Genomic DNA, 10,183 nt, shown 5'->3' on the forward strand with positions numbered 1-10,183 from the left:
TAGTTTTTATTTCCTATTTTATACATAATAAATTATGAGTGGTTAGATTAATTGATGGTGAATTAATAACATGACTCTATGTAAAGAAATTATTCCCTTGATTTATGCAATTATGACTAATGTTTTCCTTAAACAAAATAAAAAAAATTAAATAAGACAAACTATTTATGAATTGTTTTTTACTTTAATGTTAGATTCCAAATATTCACCTTTTCTTATTTTATATGATTGATTCCATATGGGACTATCACATTGAAACGGGGGGAGTATTGTCCATGAGGATCGAAATGAGAAACAAATATGTTATACATAACCTACCAAATTAGATCACACTCTCCTAAACAATCTACCTATATGGTTATTTTGTGGATAAGACTTTTCAGGCTAATTTTGGTTTCGCTCTTTTGGCTAGCTCGAAGGTTTTTTATTATACTAACATTATTTTTTTGCTATTTTCGAGCTCAATTCGGGCTCTTAAAGGCTAAAATGGCCCCTATAACTTTAACAGGAGATTTTTTTCGGCATGTAAACCGATGAAAAAATTAAATCGGGTTGCAATTTACAATTTATACGAACTTTTGGACTGTAATTTGCAATTTTTTTAAATGGCTGCAATATGCAAAATACGAACTTTAAATGGCTGCAATTTGTAAATTTTCCATGAAATTATTACTATATGATGAGTATAATAATCTCTATAAATTGCTAAGTTATAATTGAACGTATCAATCAGTGACCACTAATCACCATCTATATATCTAATTAAACGCATTATATTGAGGATTTACCTTACTGTACAGGCTTTGCATTAAAAATAAATATTCATCACTTTTTTAGAAGTATTTTTGATAATAGTCATCCATATATTTATAATGATAATTAATTAGGTTGATAAACATGTATACATAAATCATGGATAAATAGTTGACAATTAATGTAAATACTTGTAAATTTTTTTTAAGGACCATAATCAACTCCTACACTTGATCAAAGAAGAGTACTTTAAATTCAATAAATAATATTTAGTTTAGGCTTCTCAAGTTCTCATTTCTTTATATTATAGTATGTAAACGAGAAGCCTATTTTGTTAAAATCTTAAGAATTGCTAGACCTAAGAATAAAAAAGAAATTATTTTTTCCCTCCTCGAACTATCTTACGTATAGTTAGATTAATTAGTTACATTAAAAACTTAAATTATTAAAAGATGACACCTTATAATACATTGTTGATTGTACATGTCAAACCTTAAGTACAATTAGCAACAAAATCAGGACTTAAGCAAGAATTGAATTACGTAAGTTGATTGCTATTAATTAAAATCATTCATGAAGTATATATCTTGCATTATTAGTTTGATATATGTTAATATTGTATAGTAGGAGCATACGTAACTCAAATAATTGTAAACTATAGGTAAATGAATTGACATACACCCTCTATTCATGGACATGTAATTATAATAATGCATTAGTTTGTATTAACGAGTTTTGTCGGCCAACGACAATTGTCTGTTCCCAATCTTTGATTTTTGGAAACCCTCTAACAAATAGCGCCTCTTCCTCATATTAATGAAAAAAGAATTTGCATACGTTATAGTACGTTACTAGTACAAGCAATATTTTATAGTACATTGTTTTTTTGGAATTAACGATCATATATTCATATACTTTCGTATGTGTTATTTATCTGATTATTGTCTACATATGAATAAGTAAAAATCGGTTTAGATAGATAAGATAAGTGCAAACAACATAAGCGGAATAAATTAGATAGAGAGTAAATGAGATCGGAAGAATTTCATTAAACAAATGTAATATTTCTAAACAAATTAGAGCATGTCATATGTTCTAAATTAAAAGAAAATTATGACTAGTATTTCTAATGCGACCCTACTTAAATGGAGAAGTAGATGGTTGCATAAATATTAAGTTCGGACTGAGAGATTATTATGATAAAGTAACTGTCAACCACGACTAATAATGGTAATCTGAATTCAATTTGGCTTTTATTTATGATGAACATAAAGTCAAACAAACTCTTTAATAAATAGATGAAATTATATTTATAATTTGCTCAATAAAGTACGTCAATAATCATGTATAGGATCGGATTATTCTCTTACAAAAGTATGCAAATTGATCTTGTAGTGCAGAAGTAATGTAGACATGTAGTAGTAGTACTAGTAATATACATACACATACTTGTATAAGATAAGATTATTGATTAATTAATTAATTAATTAATTCAACCACCACAAAATTACAACTAACATTATTAATTATAGTATATGCTTTACACAATTATGCATGTGGTTATGCTATATTCTTGTCCCTCTAATAAATCCATGCATGCATATTATCAAACATTCCGCTGGCTCTGCAAAACAAGAATGGGTTGTTATGGGTCAATAATTCATATGATGGCTAAGCACCCCCAAAATAATTTATACTTTTCGATTCTTTTTTAGCCTTTTTTCTTTGGAAAATCCTTAATTAATTAATTAGATTATTACCCTTAGCTTGGACTTTTTTTTTTTTTTGGTTTAATCATAGCACGAACGAATCTTATCAATTAAGAAAATTTAAAATGTTATGTTATCTTTACTCTCGTTTTTGGAGTATACTGTAACTAACAATTAGCAACAAGATTAGAATGAGATAACATGAACGATAATTATGAAATCGATTTTATTTTTTATATAAATCATTTTATTTATGTATTAAGTTGTTTTGTGCTACTTGGATACTCTTTAATTTGTTTATTTTTGGTTATAGTTTTTATTACATTGATTGTATATTCATTCTCTAATGTATATACATATATTTAAAGTATTATAGGGTTGATATGCTGTTATTTCTAATTTACCTCAATGATTTTTTATTTCCTAATGATTTCCTTACATACCGAATTATAAACTAATTATTAATTATAACGAGAGTTAAAATTTTGAAAAAAGGTACTCCGATCCGATCAGGATTAAGTCTTTGCACCTTTCATGAACCAACTAACTAATACAGAGTACAATTCAACGACTAATAACAACATTAGTTATATAGTAGTACTAGTTAATTAATTGTATGTAATTTGCATGCATAAATCACATATTCACATGGTAGATAAAGTAGTCAACCTTGTGAAGCTAGAGTTACAACTTTTCTAATAAACACATGTGGTAGGAATAAGCTAGGGAATTAGTTTAAGTTCATGAATCATATGATTAAGTTTATAATAATGTCTCCATAAAGTGGTTTAATGAAAATATGCTAATCCTAGTTGGGTAAGATATAGTAAATATCTTATCAACTACTCATCATAATTTATTTATTTTTAAATAAAAAAAAATCCAATAAATCAAATTCTAACACCCAATTAAAAAAAAATTGTAAAAAGTGGTCCAATTAATAATATTCCAATGCTTTTAGCAAAGGGTCCCGAAATAAAGAAGAAAGCACAAGTGTTAAGGAAAAAGTACCAAAGGAATTGGGTATAGATTAGAGGACAATAAACTAGGGAGGAAGCAAGAAGAAATAAAGGAAGTTGATTTTAGAGGAAGCGGGCCGGGCTTGTTGGGCTTGAAAGGACTTATGGGTGAAGTTGAGTTGCGTAAAGCCACCCCGCTGGCTGCTGCATGAACGGGCCCACTCAACCAAATGTATCGCCCCCCCCCCCCCCATTTGAATATAGTTTAGGTGGAGCATTCTTCGTAACCCCAAAAATTTCCTTGTAAAACATTCATTTTTTTGGACCACCGTCTGGTGCATGGATTTTATTTTTTGGTTTTTGTGATGATGTGTAAACTACCGAGTTTTTAGATAAGAAATCATATGCTAATATACGAGATATATGAATAACTTTACTACAAAAAATGCACGAGATAGCACTAGTGAATGGATATAATTAAATGTTTTTTTGTTTAGTAGATTGTATAGCTTTTTCGGGATTTAGTATTTGAAAAATTATGATTATAAGCTGTAACTAGACTTCGACGATAAAGGATTCAAGTCTAACTAAGCTTTTAGCCATAGAAAATTAGAAAGCCCTTACTACACACCAAGCTTTCTACATTTTCAAAGCCAAAACGAACTCAAGAGTTTCTTTAGTTTAGACGGAGCAAATCTTTTGTTGGCTGATCTAAGTAATACAATATATACTACTCCGTATTTAGGTCTATAATTTAATAATTTATACCACGTACGTTGCATGATCTATGGACTATGGAACATCTATCAAGAAATCAATTACACAACTGACTAGATTGTTAATGTTAATTATATGTTGTATCTTAATCAATTGTAATTTTAATATTTTTAATTTATCCACTAAATATGCATTAGGAGTTTCCTACAACGAAAGTTTAATACTTCGTATTTCTTTTTGTTTGCCTTATTATACCTTTCTAGTATATATGTTACGGAGTATAATTTTATATACTATGTGTGTTATGTTCTTTATAATTTAATATATATCCCTTGTCTTGTTTTGAAAAAGACTAATCCACCATACTTTAAATAATGTGTGTCATCAATTCAGGAAAAGAATCTTCTTTGTCTAAGCCTACCTGTACTCTAGAAAAGCAAAGCAGCCAGACATCCTAATTCGTCCTCTTGGAAGTTTATTGAATTTTCTCTTTCAAAAGTTGCTTCATTTCTTTGAAAATTCTTTATACCAAGTTTATTGTATATACTGTATTATTCTTGTATTAGTAGTTTTTATGGCAAAAGAAAGCAAAGGCAAACTTGATTAATGATTGCAAATTAACTAGATTATAGTATATATTTGATGCTATTTCCACCCTTTGAAATAGTTCGTTTGTCTCCTTGATTGTTATACTATACTGATTGTTGAAAATTAAATCATCATTTCCTAATCAATACGAGTACTATTGGTTGATGATATAATTTTTCAAGATCAGATCTTTATTATATTTAGTTTAGACAACACTTAAGGTGCATAATAAAACAATATATATTACGTCGCGTAATAGTACTTAATTTTTCACATTGATTTCATCATCAGATCAACATAATTAATAGATTCACAACAAGGTAAGTGAGCACTATATATTAAGGTAAGTGTAAATTGTTTGAAAATTTAGACACATCATATCATCTACTAGCATAATTTTTAACATTATTTCACTCTAATAGAGCATATAAAAACATATTCATGGGTTCCCTCAAAAAAATAATAATAAAGGAGTATATATATATAATTCATGGATCTCAACCATTAACTCCAGTTTTTAGTTGAGTTAGTCTTTTAACATGTTAAAAGTCAAACCTCATCCCCCTCTTATTTCAAAGTGGATTATTAAATGCTGGGCATGGTGTGGTCTATGTTATATCCACACTTCAAACTCAATGAGCTGTTATATGAGAGGGTATGATAGAGTATATAAAACGGACTTCAACCATCAACTTAAACTTTTGATTAATCTCACTAAGATACTTTGATCTATAAATGATTCTTAGCATGTGAAGGCCAAAATGAGGACAAATATACGGAGTGTTCAAGAAGGTGAAAGCTAAGATAAGGATAGGGTGAAAAGCTACGTGTTAGTTACATAAGGCCAAGTTTCTTAGGTCTAGACATAAATTACTACATAAGGTTAGAGTAAAGTTGTAAAAGATTTTTTTTATTTTGTCCTTTGTAACTATTGGAAATAAGTCATTTTCGTGTTTTTCATAGTGGAAGAATTGTGATGGTTTAGAAAATGACAATACTACGTCCAAATTATAATACTTACAAAATTTAATTAATAATATAGTAAACGTGCTATGCTATACTATACTTTTTATTCCTTCATATATTATTGCCATTTGGTGGCTCAAATAATTGTACTTCACAAGTGAGAGCAACTCTAAACGAATGAAGTATTTTGGATGACCAATCATTAGTAGTGGTGAGCAAGATACAATCGATTGACGTGGGGAGTAAAATACAATCGATAAACGTTCTTTAAACTTAACATTTTCGTAATTGTCAATCTATAAATTTGACTGATAAAATCTCTAGTAAAAAATTTTTTAAATTGATTTCCTAAAAATACTTGTATACATTGAGATAAATTTAATCAACTAATTTGCACATGAATATAGTTTTCCTTATACGAAGTATATAAATTACAAACGATGATCAAAGCGGAGTTTATGTGTTTATGATCAATGTTAAAAGCCAAAGTGCAAAGAACATAAAAACATGGAGGTGTACAAAGTTTATTTTAAATTTAGAAATTAAAATCTGTTTTGAAAATATTACAATATACTCTTCTTTTATGTCTTTTACCTCGTACAAGAAACTAGATAGGGAGAAAAGCATGAAAACATAGTAAATAATCATTTGTTCAATCAATAGAGAACTAGAGATCTTTAATTATGACAACCATATTCTTTCATGACAAGTGAAGCAACGATATACACAATGAAATGCAAGATATGGTAAAAAAATTTATAGAAGAAAGAAAATAATCTTTCTCTAGGTTTATTTCTATCATTCTCCTTGAGTAGAAATGTCAGGAAATGTAATCATAATTCATCATGCAACTATTAAATCTAAACATAAGGCGACGAAAGAATACAACGTGAAATTCACACTAGACGTATACATTAACGTTTTATTTTCTAGTAATTTGTTTTTACTTGAATTATTTAAATTGCTTTCACGTATTAAAGTTTATGAACTTATGTCGTCGTCTAAAACAAGTCAAAAATAAATCAAACATAGCACATTGCATGTGTATAGCTTTGAATTTATAGTGGAATATTTTTTTTTTTTGACACAAAATAGGAAGATATATATATTCCAAAATTTATAGTGGAATATAGCTTAACATTTCATATTAAAAATTCAAAAAAAAAATCAATATTAGTAAAGGGATGCGTTGTTGTTGTATTAAAGGGCTAAACTTTTGCTGGACTTCACATGTTGTCGATCCTATTGGGCCAGAAGCCCATATTTTTGGTAGACCGCTTATATTATTGGGCCGAAGTACAACATCCACTGGCCCAATATGTTTTGCCATTCGTTAACTGCCGAGGCCCATCATACATGATCAATTACTGATTCAAGAATTTAGTTGCTAAACCTTTTTTAGCTCAAAACTACATATAAAAAAATATTTGAAAAAAATAGTATACATTTCTAAATTTTCTGTCTTAAACTAATAGTTACATTACCCTAAACATATGTAGACTAAGAATATTTTTTCATGACAATTAGGGATAACTCAAGTGGTTAGACATTCCCTCCGATTTCAGTGGATTCTGGGATTGTGGATCTCTCACACAAAAAAAAAAAAAAAAAAAAAAAATGAAAATTTTTTCTCACGGTTGAAACCTCGTGACTAAGAAGAATATGACACAATTGTACATGTTCACCTGGACAACTATTCTATTACTAGCCCTAATACTAGTGATTTGTGTAATGTAAATTTCTTTTGCCAAAACTTGCAAAATATAGATTATAATTATCAAATGAAGGGAGTATATAGTAGGAGGTCTAATTGAGCAGATGGACCTTTGCTTGGTCAGTTGCAACTAGCTATGTGAAGAGGTTTAATCAACTCATGGCCAAGAAACTCTGCAAGTTATAAGGAGCAACGACGTTGGGTCCTCCCAACCAAAATTCACTCGCGAATTGCTCGTTAGCTCTATCGGTAGTATGCCCTGCATCGAACCATAAATAGTCGGCTGGATTGCTACAAATTGAGAAGCTATGCCCTTCCTTCTGGCAAGTGAAGCCACCGTTGAAGGGTCCACTTCCACAACATGCTGTTTCACTTTCCTTGAATCCTATCATTCATAAATTAGGTGATGAATTATAAAAGTAGATCCTAAGACATACGTACATATATTATAGTTACATATACAGAGTACTATTTTTAATTTAGGACGTGTGATAAAAAGGGAATTGAAACATAGACGTACCAAATCTATTGCCATTTAAGACACGGATGTGCAAGGAGGGTGGAAGTCATATATTGTGTATTTGAACCCTGGTAAACGGTATTGCAATCGATTAGCTAGTGTCGCGAATTCAGCGTTGTACATCCTGGCTAGCTCTAATGGCTCCTCGAGACAACTTCCATCATAGTGTAGCATAGACTTCATTGATGGCATGCACCCAATAGGTCCTACATTTTGGAACGCAAACTTCCTTCCTCCTTGGCTGTAGATTGTCTATATAATCGAGGATATACATAGACAACATCATTAGTTGAATAGTTTGAATGATTAATCCGAGGTTTGTAAGACTTTGAGTATAGGTTATGTTTGACAGAACCATGTACGTTAAAATTTCTTGACATATAATCAATTAAATATGAAGCTAACTCTTTAAATCACAACAAACTAAAGTAGAAATTACATTTAAAAGTAGAAATTGGATTTAAGAAATCTTACGTAAATGTGATTGGTAAGGTTACCAAGTATCTGGTTCACGTAGTCTCTCTTCAAAAAAGGGGAGAGAGGGAATCCTTCCCTATTCGTCTCGAAAAGGCTAAATAAGTCATTTCCTCCAATGTTAAAAAGTAAACTGCTTTGGATATTATCTTATTAGCCTCAAATTCTCCAACTTGTAGTTTCAATCGATGAAACATCTGGTTGAAATAGTACATTTGCCTTGCCAAATTTATCTGGAACAAAAACGTATGAACAAAATGATTTAAATCAAATTTTGATACTCAATAATGTAAAATGGTACCTTATGTTGAGATTATTGAAATGTATTATGAAGTATATAGTAACTACAGAAGTACTAGATGAATTTAATTTATTTTTTCGGATATCCCAAATCATAATCACTAGGCCAAAACTTCAATAAACAAACCTATTTAAATGTATTTTAATCCTAAATTGAATTTGAGCAGCCTTTATTAAAACTTGTCTTAAAAATGAAAACGAGCACTTTTTAAGGCCATAAGTTAGAAATTCTTTTAGAAGAAATGTAATTGAGAGTGAAGGATAACTCAATTAGTAAGAGCTTCTCCCAGTTCCAATCTTTCTCCATATATTTTCATTTTCTATATAAATGATTAAATGCGCACTGCCCAAAATTTAAAAATGACACAAAACGTAAATTTAGCAAATAATAATAGGAAAAATTAAAAAAAAAGTAATACCGTTCCTGGACGAGTTTCAACCAGCACACAAGCACTTGCAGATGCAAAATTAATTCCTTGGGTAAAGTCCTCAAGCCCTGGTTGCAAATATGGCCGCAAAAATGGCAAACCCACATATTGAGCTGCCATAACATGTGCACATACACGTATTGATCAATGAAAATCACTCGAATCACAGAGCTTATTTAACTTTAGATAACAATATATGTTAGGGAGGTGATTGCTTAATTAAAACAAAACATAGTGAACAAATTGTAAAGGTAGCAATATATATACATACCTAAGAAATCTGGGATTACACGACCATCACTATACCTCCCAGCAGGTCTCTTGAAGTAAGTATCACCATAAGGCCAAAACTCGGCACCGGCCCCCTCGATACCGTTGTACAAGGTCATACCGCCATCGTAGAGCGAATCGCCGAACACGAATAAGGGAGTCTTGGCTTGGGCATTGGAGGTGGTAAAGAGTAGAGTTGCATATAGCGCCAATGTTAGCAATATGGTCCTTGTTCTTCTTCCCATGAAAAAAAGTCAATGTGTTTAATTTTGTGCATCAAGAATAGACCAGCTTTATTTGTTATATTTTTTTTGGTTAAATTTTGGAGTGTAAAATTGGGTGAAATAATGTATGATACAGAGTTTGATTAAATGGAAGCACGTTAGTGATTAATTATTAGGACGTGGTATGCATTCTACCGTACTATGTGCGGTCCATTTTTAATTCATGAAACACCATATCTTATGATTTATGCTTAATGATTAGAGACTGTATCATGTTTAATGGTAGATTATGGGGACTAATCCTATCCTTATTAGGTTGAAATTAATGGCCTATTTGCAGTAAAACGAGTAGTCTTATTAGTATTGAACTATTGAGTATTTAAATCGTTTATTAATATCAATTTGTTATAATGTATGTATTATAAAAAAAAAACATAATAATTACTCCATAAGAAATATTTATACGGTAAAATTGAAAATATACAACTTGTGAATTGAAAATTTGAAACAGTCCATGTTCCATTTACTACATTATATCTAGCTGATTATCAATTTACCGTG

General features: G+C 30.1%; 1 pseudogene; it reads right to left on the reverse strand.

Annotated features, from left to right (window-relative positions):
- Positions 1-7,264: 7,264 nt before the first annotated feature.
- On the reverse strand, positions 7,265-9,961 carry LOC110683988 (annotated as a pseudogene).
- Between the last annotated feature and the right edge of the window lie 222 nt (positions 9,962-10,183).

This window comes from Chenopodium quinoa, unplaced genomic scaffold (genome assembly GCF_001683475.1).
Source record: "Chenopodium quinoa cultivar QQ74 unplaced genomic scaffold, ASM168347v1, whole genome shotgun sequence".
In the NCBI taxonomy this organism is placed as follows: domain Eukaryota; kingdom Viridiplantae; phylum Streptophyta; class Magnoliopsida; order Caryophyllales; family Amaranthaceae; genus Chenopodium; species Chenopodium quinoa.